Here is a 12,500-nt window from a genome sequence, read left to right as displayed (position 1 = left end):
AGCAGGCTGCTCACGCTTCAGCTGTGAAATCGCCAGACCAGCTGTCTTTGACGACACGCTCCTCAATTAAGAAACGAGTCGCAGGCACTTTCAAACTAATGAAAGGATCGGTGTGTTAAAGACCCTGAGACGGACGTGGCCCCAGGATTACCCGAGGCCGCAATACGCGTTCAGAATATCGATGCTCAATGTGTCCTGCAATTCACATTACTTCTCGGAGCTAGCTCCGTCCTTCATCGACGCTCGAGCCGAGTGATCCACCGCTAAGAGATCTCTCGTGTTAATCAATCTCAATGCAACCAAAAAATCGTGTTCAAAAAGAAGCGGCCGCGCCAGCACTTGCGTGCTGAATTATTACTCCCGCTGTCAGGAAGCAACGCGACCGAACTATAACAGTTACAGGGCTCGGTCCCCTTCGAAGAAGAGACGTCGCTTGAAATCAAATTTCGATTCGTTAATGATCCTTCCGCAGGTTCACCTACGGAAACCTTGTTACGACTTTTACTTCCTCTAAATGATCAAGTTCGATCGTCTTTTCGAACACCGGCGAGTGCGTTGCCGCACGTACCAGGCTCAATCGGAGGACCTCACTAAACCATTCAATCGGTAGTAGCGACGGGCGGTGTGTACAAAGGGCAGGGACGTAATCAAACGCAAGCTTAATGACTCGCGCTTACTGGGAATTCCTCGTTCAAGGGAAACAATTGCAAGTCCTATCCCTAGCACGACCGGGGTTCAACGGATTACCCGGACCTTCGGCCTAGGGAACACACGATGATCCGGTCAGTGTAGCGCGGCGTGCGGCCCCGAACATCTAAGGGCATCACAGACCTGTTATTGCTCAATCTCGTGTGGCTAAACGCCACTAGTCCCTCTAAGAAGTTGTCTCCGACCCAATGGGTCGAGCAGCTATTTAGCAAGTAAGAGTCTCGTTCGTTATCGGAATTAACCAGACAAATCGCTCCACCAACTAAGAACGGCCATGCACCACCACCCACAGAATCAAGAAAGAGCTCTCAATCTGTCAATCCTCGCTGTGTCCGGGCCGGGTGAGATTTCCCGTGTTGAGTCAAATAAGCCGCAGGCTCCACTCCCTGGTGGTGCCCTTCCGTCAATTCCTTTAAGTTTCAGCTTTGCAACCATACTTCCCCCGGAACCCAAAGACTTTGGTTTCCCGGAAGCTGCCGGACAGTTCTTAAGTTCGACACTGCCCGATCGCTAGTCGGCATCGTTTAAGGTCAGAACTAGGACGGTATCTGATCGTCTTCGAACCTCTGACTTTCGCTCTTGATTAAAGAAAACATTCTTGGCAAATGCTTTCGCAGTCGTTCGTCTTGCGCCGATCCAAGAATTTCACCTCTAACGGCACAGTACGGATGCCCCCGTCCGTTCCTATTAATCATTACCTCGTGCTCCGAAAACCAACAAAATAGAACCGAGGTCCTATTCCATTATTCCATGCAACATTATACAAGCGTAAAGCCTGCTTTGAACACTCTAATTTTTTCAAGGTAAACTTGCCGGACCACCGCAACACTCAGTTAAGAGCACCGCGAAGGCACCGACCAACAAGAACAACGAGGCCAGTGCTAGCCTTTCGACCGACCAACCTCGCCGTCCCTATATCCAACTACGAGCTTTTCAACCGCAACAACTTAAATATACACTTTTGGAGCTGGAATTACCGCGGCTGCTGGCACCAGACTTGCCCTCCAATGGATACTCGTTAAAAAGTTTAAAGTGTACTCATTCCAATTGCAGGACCTCGTACGAGGTCTGCATTGTTATTTTTCGTCACTACCTCCCCGAGCCGGAATGGGTATTTGCGCGCCTGCTGCCTTCCTTGGATGTGGTAGCCGTTTCTCAGGCTCCCTCTCCGGAATCGAACCCTGATTCTCCGTCACCCGTTACAACCTCGGTAGGCCGATACCGTACCGACGATAGTTGATAGGGCAGTTGCTTTAATGAGATGTCGCCAGCACTAGGCCGTGCGATCCGCAAGCTTATCCAGAGTCACCATTGTAACGACCCGAAAGCCGGTTAGTTTTGGTCTGATAAATGCGCGCCTCACGTCAGTTCGGCGCTTTACGCATGTATTAGCTCTAGAATTGCCACAGTTATCCATGTAAAAGCGTACAATCAAATGAACCATAACTGATTTAATGAGCCATTCGCAGTTTCACTGTACGTGAGCTCGTACTTACACTTGCATGGCTTAATCTTTGAGACAAGCATATGACTACTGGCAGGATCAACCAGATAACTATCCGAGGGCGTTTAAACCCGTTGCTCGACTGAGCGTTTTTACTGTATAAATACAGACCTTTTCTATCACTCGGCTTAAAAAGCCTTGCGAACGTTACTGAAAGTCGGCGCCGGCCTTTTGCTGTTTAAAGCGCCAGCCCGCGTCGACTGCAGCATGCAGCTATACAACTGACTTGTTCTTTCTCCCGACCAACCGTTTGCCTTCTGCCGGTTAACTCGTCAGCAGCAACACGCCATCTGTCTGCTGCCAGTTACCCGCCTCGAGCCGTGCCTGCGTCGGCTACTCGTCTCGACGACTTCGCAAAGCTATAAGCCTACCGCCGCTGGACGCTTGTAGTTTTTCATACGCTGCTCCGATGCGTTTACATAGCACGTTCGCCGCCGCTGCAATAGCCGCGCCTCGGGTGCTAAACAGTAATGCTTTAAGCCCGCTTTCTCGCCAAGTCGACCGAACGCACAAACACGTCTCTCTCACTAGTGTAAAGTAATGCATACGCGTATGATGCTCAAATGTTGTTGTTGAACTTTTTTGGCCGATTTTTCCCGATTTTTTTTAAATTTCTTTGTTTCTTTTCAATTTTTTTAATATTTTAAGCTTATTTATGCTACGTTTAAATGTTTTAATACTTTTTTTATACTTTATTTAATATGTTTAAAAGAAATAAATAAAAAATAATATATATAAAACTACTTTTTATAATGTTTTAAATATGTTTGTTTATTATAAATAAGCTTTATTTGTATTATTTTTTATTTAAACTTACTTTTTAAATCTTTATATTTGTTTTATCGTTTTAAGCACATTGCGATAAATATAATAAACAAACAATTGAATAAAAATAATAATAAAAAAAAAATAAAAAATAAAAACATAAGCTTATTTATATGTTTCATTTTATTTTTATTTAATAACCTTTTCAAACCTTAATACTCGTTTTATTTTTTTAAGCAGATCGCGATAAATATAATAAACAAACAATTAAAATAAAATAAATAAAAATAAAATAAAAAAATCAAACATAAGCTTATTTTATATGTTACATTTTATTTTATTTAAACTTACAATTTAAACCTTTGTATTTGTTCTATTCTTTTAAGCACATCGCGATAAATATAATAAGCAAACAATTAAATTAAAAATAATAATAATAAAAAAATCATAAACTTATTTTATATGTTTCATTTTATTTTTATTTAAACTTACTTTTTAAACCTTTATAGTTGTTTTATTTTTTTAAGCACATGGCGATAAATATAATAAGCAAACAATTTAAATAAAAATAATAACAAATAAATAAAACAATACAGCTAAACTATAAAAAGAAAAACTAAATAACTGATAAATACTTGTAAAACATTATTTGAAAAATGTATTTTGAAACACAACACGATTGATTTATAAATAATAATATATTTTTAATTTGTGTAGTTTATTGAAAGTAGTCTCCTTATTTGCTTCTGGTTTTACTTGAGTTACACAACGTTAAATAAACATACTTAACTAAAAATACTGTCATTTTAATAAAACTAAGTACAAATACATTGAATTAACATAGAAACTTTAAAAAAGCCTTCGCTAGTATCTGTTGGTAACAGTAAATAACCTATTATGACTCACAATACAAGAGTGCGAAATTTATTTTTCATTTGATTTTTCAGGTATTTATTTATTTGTGGAAATAAACTTTTTTATTACATTAGAAACTAATAGAATTTTTCCTATAACTATACCTATTATTATATTTAGTATGCTTAAAAGTAATAAAATGAAACGTCGCGATTATATAATAAACAAACAATCAAACAAACAAAGAAAAAAAAAAAAAACTATTTTTTTAAAACTATAATTTTATAATTTCAACTATATGTCTTATTTTATTTTCATTTAAACTTACTTTAAACCTCTGTATTTGTTATATATATTTCAACACAATACGATTAAACTATAAGACAAACAACAAAATAAAATAATCACATTAATAAATACACTAAGCAAATAGCTAGAATAAATATAAATAGTTCAATATATACAATATATTTCTTCCATTTTTAAGTTACTTGTTAAACATATTTATTTAAACATGTTCTTTAGAATATAAAACTAGCAGTTCTACAAATAAAGAAATTAAAAAGCCAATACACATAACACTAACTTTTCATAAATTAGATATGCAAATATGAACAAAATAATAACTAAATTGTTAAGCTTTTGTAAACTGTGAACTTATAAACTTATAATAACAATTGCATATTCACTATTCACAATAGCTTTTTATTTAGTACACAACTGGTCTGTAAATTGTGTAGTTTATTGAAAGTATAATCCCGTTTTGCTTCTGGTTTAAATAAAGTTATACAACACATACTAAAGTAAATTAAATAAAGTAATTCACTACTATCTATTATATAAAACCAATTTACAAAATACATTAAAATAAATAAAAATGAACTTTGAACTTATAATAATAACTGCATTATTCACTATTCAGAATTGCTTTAAATTTAGTACACAACTGGTCTGTAAATTGTGTAGTTTTATTGAAAGTATAATCCCGTTTTGCTTCTTGTTTAAATAAAGTTATATAACACATACTAAAGTAAATTAAATAAAGTAATTCACTACTATCTATTAAATAAAACCAATTTACAAAATACATTAAATTAAGTTAAAGTGAACTTTGAACTTATAATAATAACTGCATATTCACTATTCAGAATTGCTTTAAGTTTAGTACACAACTGGTCTGTAAATTGTGTTGGTTCTATTCAAGTACTCTCCTTGTTTGTTTTGTTTTAGTTGTATCACATTCAATACACATAATAAAGTAAACCAAATAAACTCTATTAATTTAAACTAAGTACAAATACATTAAGTTAATACAAAACTTTAAAAAGCTTTTGCTAGTATCTGTTGGTAACAGTAAATAACTTATTATGACTCACAATACAAAAGTGCAAAATTTATTTTCGTTTGATTTTTCAAGTGATTTGTTTGTGGACAAAAAAAACTTTTTAAGTTTTAGTATAAAAGACTAATTGTATTAATTTTAACTCAGAAAATTGTACTCTACAAGATGGTGCCATTATTTTTTTCGATATCTCAAACTGGTCAAACCCACTTTTTTAGCGCTCTAATTGGTTTAAACAGCAAATAACGTTATCTGATTGGCTTACGTTTTTATTTGCTAATAACTAGAATTTAAAGAAATGTAAATAAACGAGTAATATGTATAAATAGGTCAGAAAAGAAAAATAGTACAAAAAGATGAATTCAAAAAGCAAAAGCCTACGGCACGTGGTATTCCCAAGCGGTCACCCATCTAAGTACTAACCACGCCCGACACTGCTTAACTTCCCAGATCGGACGAGATGGGGTGTGCTCAGTGTGGTATGGTCGTAGGCGTTTGAAAGCGTTTACAAGCCTTTATAAACCCTTCGGTTTGTTTAAAAAACCTATTTGCACTTGATTTACAATCAATTTGATATTTTAAAATTATTCCTTATAAAATTTTAACCTGAATTAACCTTTTTTTTTGTTTTTTTTTATCAACAGTTACTCCCCAAACTGTACTAAAACTGTATTGTAACTGTACAAAAGTGTTTGTTTAAATAATTGTTATCTATAAATTACCTAAGACCAGGACAAGTAGAAGTAAAGTTTATTGAATTATTGAATTAAATAAATAAAATCGTAAAATAAAATAATACAATATGTTTACAATTTGTCATTGATCTATCCATTTATGTTATTGCATTACAAATACAAACATTGCTTGCATACATTCAAGAGTATTATTCATCAATCTTTTCAATATAATAAGTTTTAAATTTATATTTATTTTTAAATAATTCCTGACATTTTAGATTACCTGAGATTTTTTTTTAATTAAATTAATTTTAGTAATTATATACTTGACGTTCTATTTTGTTTAATTTGATAACTCAACCATGTTTATATTTTTTTATAGTTTAACAGAACTATTAAACTAAAAGACATTACATACAGCTTCTAAAAGTTTTAAACACCTTAAAAAAGTAATATATAAAATAATTGATAAGAATATTAAACTTATAAAAATTTAGTAAAAGGTTATATAAACGTTATTTAAATTAATATAAGATAGTTAACTTATTTTTTCATTTAATGTGATATAATATAAATATATTTTGAGAGACAATTAATTAACGTAAACAATGTCATAGTGGAAACTGCATGTCTGCTAAAAACGTAAAACGCAAAACTGCTTTAATAAATCACTAAATAACAAAAAAATTGCCTGTCTAGCAGGCGTTCAAATTCAAATGACAAAGAAATTTAACTCCGGCTCTCAAGTATATGTCTTGCGTGACGACTAGCGGGACTCGATCTCACAACCTTCCGCTTATGAGTTAGCTGTCAAGACCAAAGACCCAACGCCACGACAAAGATAAAGAAATATTTTGCTATATAAATAGGTTGATTTTTATAATTTTGTCAATTACAATTACATGTCAATTACAGTGTCAATTTGAATTTAAATTAAATTAATTTTAGTAATTAAATACTTGACGTTCTAGTTTGTTTAATTTGATAACTCAACTATGTTTATTTATTTTTTACTAATTTTAAAATTATTATTATACAATATATTTGTTATATTATATTTATTTTATTACTTAAACTTATTATATACATTTAATATATAATATTATTAAATAACTTTATTAACGAATTAAAAACAAAATATTATTATTATTATGTTATTAATTTAGTGTTTTATTTTAAAGATATATTAAAGAACTAAACAGATATTACCCCTAAAAAACTTTGTTAATAATATATAAAAAGTACTCAAAGTCAGATTCGGAAATATATATACTGTTTTTTTTCATCAATATTGCAGGTCTGCGTAGCCGGGGGCTGTAATCTAGCTGCCAGCAGGCCTGAAATGGTGGCCACTATTGTTCAATGTTCAACTTCAAATTCTTTGAGATTATACTGTACTATCTATCTATTTAACAAATCTATCTAACAAATGTTGTTCAATCTAGGTTGTGGGTACTTGGGTCGAGTAATGCCTTTGACTTACAATCTGTTGTGGATTGTCAATATTTCTCTATCTATCAATAAACAAATCTATCTAATAAATGTTGTTCAATCTAGGTTGTGGGTACTTTGGTCGAGTAATGCCTTTGACTTACAATCTGTTGTTGATTGTCAACATTCCTCTATCTATCAATAATGATTATATTCAATATTAAATGTTGATTAATTCAGTTGTAAGAAAACCAGTGCGCTGGTTAGGTTGGGTAAGGCCTTCGACTTACAATCTTTGGGATTATCAACGTTCATCACAAGTACAGTAACGATCTCATTGAATTTCCAGTTGGAACATTGGATTGTAGTGGTGGCCTACTCTTTTTTGCCTAGTTTGACAAACTATTGTATATATATTGTATAACTTTATTTGTATTATTTTTTTTTTAAATTACTACTTATTATTAAAGAATTAAATTTTCTCCATTGTTTTCTCCATCGCGAACATTAAAAAAAAAAACTATGTATTTGAACTGTTTTTTATATGTTTTGTTTTATTTTTATTCAAACTTACTTTAAACCTCTGTATTTTTTATACAATACGATTAAACTATATAACAGAAAAATAATTAAATAATCAAACTATTGAATAAGCAGTTAAATAGTGTGTTTTTTTATGCTTCTTTCATTTTTAACTTACTTGTTAACCATATTTCTTTTATTAAAGTATAAAACTAACAGTTACTAAAATAAAATAATCATAAAGTCAATACACAAAACACTAACTTTTTATAATTTAAATATGCAAACATGAATATAGTTATGAAGTAAAGTTATTCAAAGCTTATAATTATGAAACTTTTGTATAATATTTTTGTTTTTTTTTTTGTAATAACTACAAAATTGGTATTTTAGTTTATTGTTAGTAACTAAATATTTATATTTATTATACTTAAAAAAAAACTTCTATACTAACTCTAATTTCAAAGCATATTAAAACATACAAATTTTACCAACTAAATATTTATTTTTATTTTTATTATTATAACTTTCAAACATAAGCTTGTATACCTTATATACCTATATACCTCATATAGGAGGCTTGACATAACATAACATTATTTAATTCTTTTTGTTTGAAATAAACTCATTTAGTTATTAGTAAATTACAACATAAATGTTTATAACAATAAAACTAAGATTTAGCTTTTGAGTTAGTAAACTTTGATAGTTTTCTTTTAATAGTTTAATAGTCCTTATTTAAGTTCAAACAAAATTGCTATATATTTAATACACATACAAAAGTAAACTAAGTAAACGTAATTCAATAGTTTCTATTAAGTAAAATTTATTACAAATACATTAAGTTAATACAAAACTTTAAGAAGCTTTTGCTAGTATCTGTTGGTAACAGTAAATAACTTATTATGACTCACAATACAAAAGTGCAAAATTTATTTTCGTTTGATTTTTCAAGTGATTTGTTTGTGGACAAAAAAACTTTTAAGTTTTAGTATAAAAGACTAATTGTATTAATTTTAACTCAGAAAATTGTACTCTACAAGATGGTGCAATTATTTTTTCGATATCTCAAACTGGTCAAACCACTTTTTTAGCGCTCTAATTGGTTTAAACAGCAAATAACGTTATCTGATTGGCTTACGTTTTTATTTGCTAATAACTAGAAGTTACTTTTCTTTTAAGCGTTAAAAAAATGTAAATAAACGAGTAATAAGTATAAATAGGTCAGAAAGAAAAATAGTACAAAAAAGATGAATTCAAAAAGCAAAAGCCTACGGCACGTGGTATTCCCAAGCGGTCACCCATCTAAGTACTAACCACGCCCGACACTGCTTAACTTCCCAGATCGGACGAGATGGGGTGTGCTCAGTGTGGTATGGTCGTAGGCGTCTGAAACCGTTTACAAGCCTTTATAAACCCTTCGGTTTGTTTAAAAAACCTATTTGCACTTGATTTACAATCGATTTGATATTTTAAAATTAATCCTTATAAAATTTTAACTTGATGTAAGTATTTTTTTTATTAATACCTTTTTTTTTTGGTGTTTTAATTACAATTACTCCCTGTAACTTTATTTAAGACTTTGTTTAAAAGATTGTTAACTATATTCTATATTAAATACTATGATAATTAGAAGTAAAGTTTATTAAGTAAACTAGATTAGATTAAACTAAATAAAAAATATTGTTAAAATAAACATGTTGTGTTTAGTTTGTTTTACTATTTCTCATTGTTCTATTTATAGATGGTATTGTTTTACTTCAAGAATATTTATAGTTAGTTTCTAAGGAATATCTCATACTACATCAGATTTTACGATTAACTTAATTTTAGGTAATAAAATATTTGACGTTTAATTTAATAACTCAACTATGTTTATGTTATAAAATGATAGTATATAATACACATACATTATAATGTAATAATATAACTAGTTGTATAGTATAACTAGTTGTTTACTTTAAAATGAATAATTAAGTGGAAGAATTAAAAGAACTCACATTTTTGAAGAGAGCGTGGAAAACCAGAATAGTCTTTTAAAACATTTATTAAATTATCGATAAATATAGAATACAATAGAACTAAACATATAAACGTAACTGTGGTTGCTTAGAAACTAAACAAGAAATTTTTTAATAAAAATATAAAATAGTAAAATAAAATAAAAGTAATATAAATTATATTTTTAAACTAAATAACAATTCACGAGCAATATTAGCGCAATGTCAGAGTATGAGTTTATAATAAAGGAATTGCTTCCTTGGTGTTGATACTTACCTTATTCAAATAGAATACATTTTCAGCAATCAGGCTTGTATTTATCTTAGCGCGCGTAACACAACGTTTGTGGGTTTTGGCACACTTTTGTCGATAGTGGGCGCCCCGCCTCTTAAGTACAGAAATTTCGGGAATTTTCGATTTTCGGAATTCTGACTCGACAGATCGTTTTTGTTTGGTCCAGAGACCCCGTAAAAATTTTTCAGCCCATTTGAGGCATGATGAAAAAATGTTATTTCGACCCCCTTTTTTTAGGGGTTACGGGGACATCGACCCATTTTTTGGGAATAAAAAACTCCTAGAAAAGGACCACTTTTCTTCTTTTTTCGAATTTCGACTTTTTATTTTTTTGGAAAATTTTTCTATTTTCTTTGTTTGTTCTATTATAAGGTCGAAAATATTTTTTTTGAGCTTCGCAACGCATAAGGACTAACGTAAGGTAAGTTTTAAAAGATTTTTTTTTCGATAATTTTTTCTATATTTTTTGTTTGGTCCATTACAAAGTCGAAAATATTTTTTTACGGCTTCTAAACGCGTGTAGATTAACCGTAGGTAGGTTATTTCGAAATTTAAATTTTTCAATATTATTAATATTTCGGTAGATTGTTCGATTATCAATCTTTCAGCACCCAATAAGTACATTAAAAAATAAAACATGAAATAAAAACATCAACTAAAATGAAAATAACATATTCTGTGAAAAAACCTGCGATAATTCTTTATGAAATTTTCTTTGTCACATAATTGGAAGCTAAGAAAAACCGGAAAATGTTTCTTGAAGCCATGTTTTTGTATGTTAAATATGTGCAAGCTGCCGATGTCAGAAGACTGTCGACAGCCGAAAAAAAGTCTGTTAAGACTCATTGAAATTGCTCCTGTCCACGGAAATCTTTAGTAAAAGGCGAAAGATTCATTCGTGTACTGAACTGAAGCCAGAGTGATTAGCAACGGTTGCCAAGGCTTTTTCTATGGGCTTTACCATGCTACAGGTTGTGAATAAATGTATACAAACTCCCCCAGAGGGGAGGCGAGCCGATTCCGGAGGTACTGCAATACCGGACCGACTCTTGACGAGCAGGACAATAAATTGTCTGAACTGCACGTCGGTTGACAAAAAGTCGTTTGATCATGGGAAGGACGCGTGGTCCTTCTCGAAGCGATCAAACTTCGAAGAACAGATACTACACTTGATCTTAGCTCAATGAGCCGAGAAGCGATGCCTTCTTAGTATCCGTTTTTTTAATAAACAAACGAAGACTTCGAAGAGCTTGTGACGACCACTCGCATTAGTCACTTAATTGGGGGATAAATGCACAGTGAATACGGTACAAAATCACCTTTAAATGTCTCTAAAGTATAAAGAAAGTAAGTTGAAATAAAAAAAAGCGACGACCATCAACTAAGATGGTCGTCGCCATGAACAACGTATTGAAAAAATTGAAAGATAAAAGGCGACGACCATCAACTAAGATGGTCGTCGCCATGAACAACGTATTGAAAAAATTGAAAGATAAAAGGCGACGACCATCAACTAAGATGGTCGTCGCCTAAAAATAAAATGAATAAATTGAACGAAAAAAAGGCGACGACCATCAACAAAGACGGTCGTCGCCAAAATTTTTTTTCTCAAGATGTAAAAAAATCCGCGAAAAAAAATGCGAAAAAAAAAGAGCAACACCCGCCTTTCGGCGAGCGTCGCTCAGGCCCTTTTTCTTCAGTCTGACGACTTCAGATGAAAGGACAAATCGTAGATCAAAGGCTTACTCTCAACGAATCGCAGCGGAAAACTGCTCTAACGATCACAACACCCCGATCTTCAACTAGGTCGTTTGCAAATGATTTAGCACCTCGCCTTTCGACGAGGGAGCTGACACTAACTCAGGGCGACGCTTGTCGCACCCATGAAGGTCGGTACTAGACGCGGTGACGACCCAACGGCCGTCTAGCTTTGTCTATCGAGGGCGAGGCACGAATGCATCGTCGCTTCTAGGCGGGATTCTGACTTAGAGGCGTTCAGTCATAATCCCTCAGATGGTAGCTTCGCATCATTGGCTTATCAGCCAAACACATGAACCAAATGTCTGAATCTGCGGTTCCTCTCGTACTAAACAGAATTACTATCGCAACAACGCTCCATCAGTAGGGTAAAACTAACCTGTCTCACGACGGTCTAAACCCAGCTCACGTTCCCTATTAGTGGGTGAACAATCCAACGCTTGGTGAATTCTGCTTCACAATGATAGGAAGAGCCGACATCGAAGGATCAAAAAGCAACGTCGCTATGAACGCTTGGCTGCCACAAGCCAGTTATCCCTGTGGTAACTTTTCTGACACCTCTTGCTTGAAACTCTCAAGGTCAAAAGGATCGATAGGCCACGCTTTCGCGGTCTGTATTGGTACTGAAAATCAAAATCAAGTG

General features: G+C 32.6%; 6 non-coding genes and 1 pseudogene across 6 annotated transcripts; all 7 read right to left on the bottom strand.

The window, feature by feature from the left end:
- Nucleotides 1-119: 119 nt before the first annotated feature.
- Nucleotides 120-272, bottom strand: LOC145848714 (5.8S ribosomal RNA). The gene has a single exon (XR_014372136.1). It is a non-coding gene; the product is annotated as a 5.8S ribosomal RNA (ribosomal RNA).
- Nucleotides 273-455: 183 nt separating this feature from the next.
- LOC145848707 (small subunit ribosomal RNA) lies at nt 456-2,262 on the bottom strand. The gene has a single exon (XR_014372131.1). It is a non-coding gene; the product is annotated as a small subunit ribosomal RNA (ribosomal RNA).
- A 3,286-nt stretch (nt 2,263-5,548) lies between these two features.
- On the bottom strand, nt 5,549-5,667 carry LOC145848710 (5S ribosomal RNA). The gene has a single exon (XR_014372133.1). It is a non-coding gene; the product is annotated as a 5S ribosomal RNA (ribosomal RNA).
- A 3,405-nt stretch (nt 5,668-9,072) lies between these two features.
- Nucleotides 9,073-9,191, bottom strand: LOC145848702 (5S ribosomal RNA). The gene has a single exon (XR_014372126.1). It is a non-coding gene; the product is annotated as a 5S ribosomal RNA (ribosomal RNA).
- Nucleotides 9,192-10,907: 1,716 nt separating this feature from the next.
- On the bottom strand, nt 10,908-11,022 carry LOC145848705 (U5 spliceosomal RNA). The gene has a single exon (XR_014372129.1). It is a non-coding gene; the product is annotated as a U5 spliceosomal RNA (small nuclear RNA).
- Nucleotides 11,023-11,103: 81 nt separating this feature from the next.
- LOC145848703 (U2 spliceosomal RNA) lies at nt 11,104-11,299 on the bottom strand. Its single transcript, XR_014372127.1, has one exon. It is a non-coding gene; the product is annotated as a U2 spliceosomal RNA (small nuclear RNA).
- A 522-nt stretch (nt 11,300-11,821) lies between these two features.
- Nucleotides 11,822-12,500, bottom strand: LOC145848709 (large subunit ribosomal RNA; annotated as a pseudogene; the record flags this gene model as incomplete).

This window comes from Thalia democratica, unplaced genomic scaffold (assembly GCF_965202585.1).
Source record: "Thalia democratica unplaced genomic scaffold, ktThaDemo2.hap1.1 HAP1_SCAFFOLD_1619, whole genome shotgun sequence".
Classification (NCBI taxonomy): Eukaryota; Metazoa; Chordata; class Thaliacea; order Salpida; family Salpidae; genus Thalia; species Thalia democratica.
The sequence above is the reverse complement of the archived record's forward strand: the minus strand, read 5'-3'. Positions and strand labels throughout refer to the sequence as shown.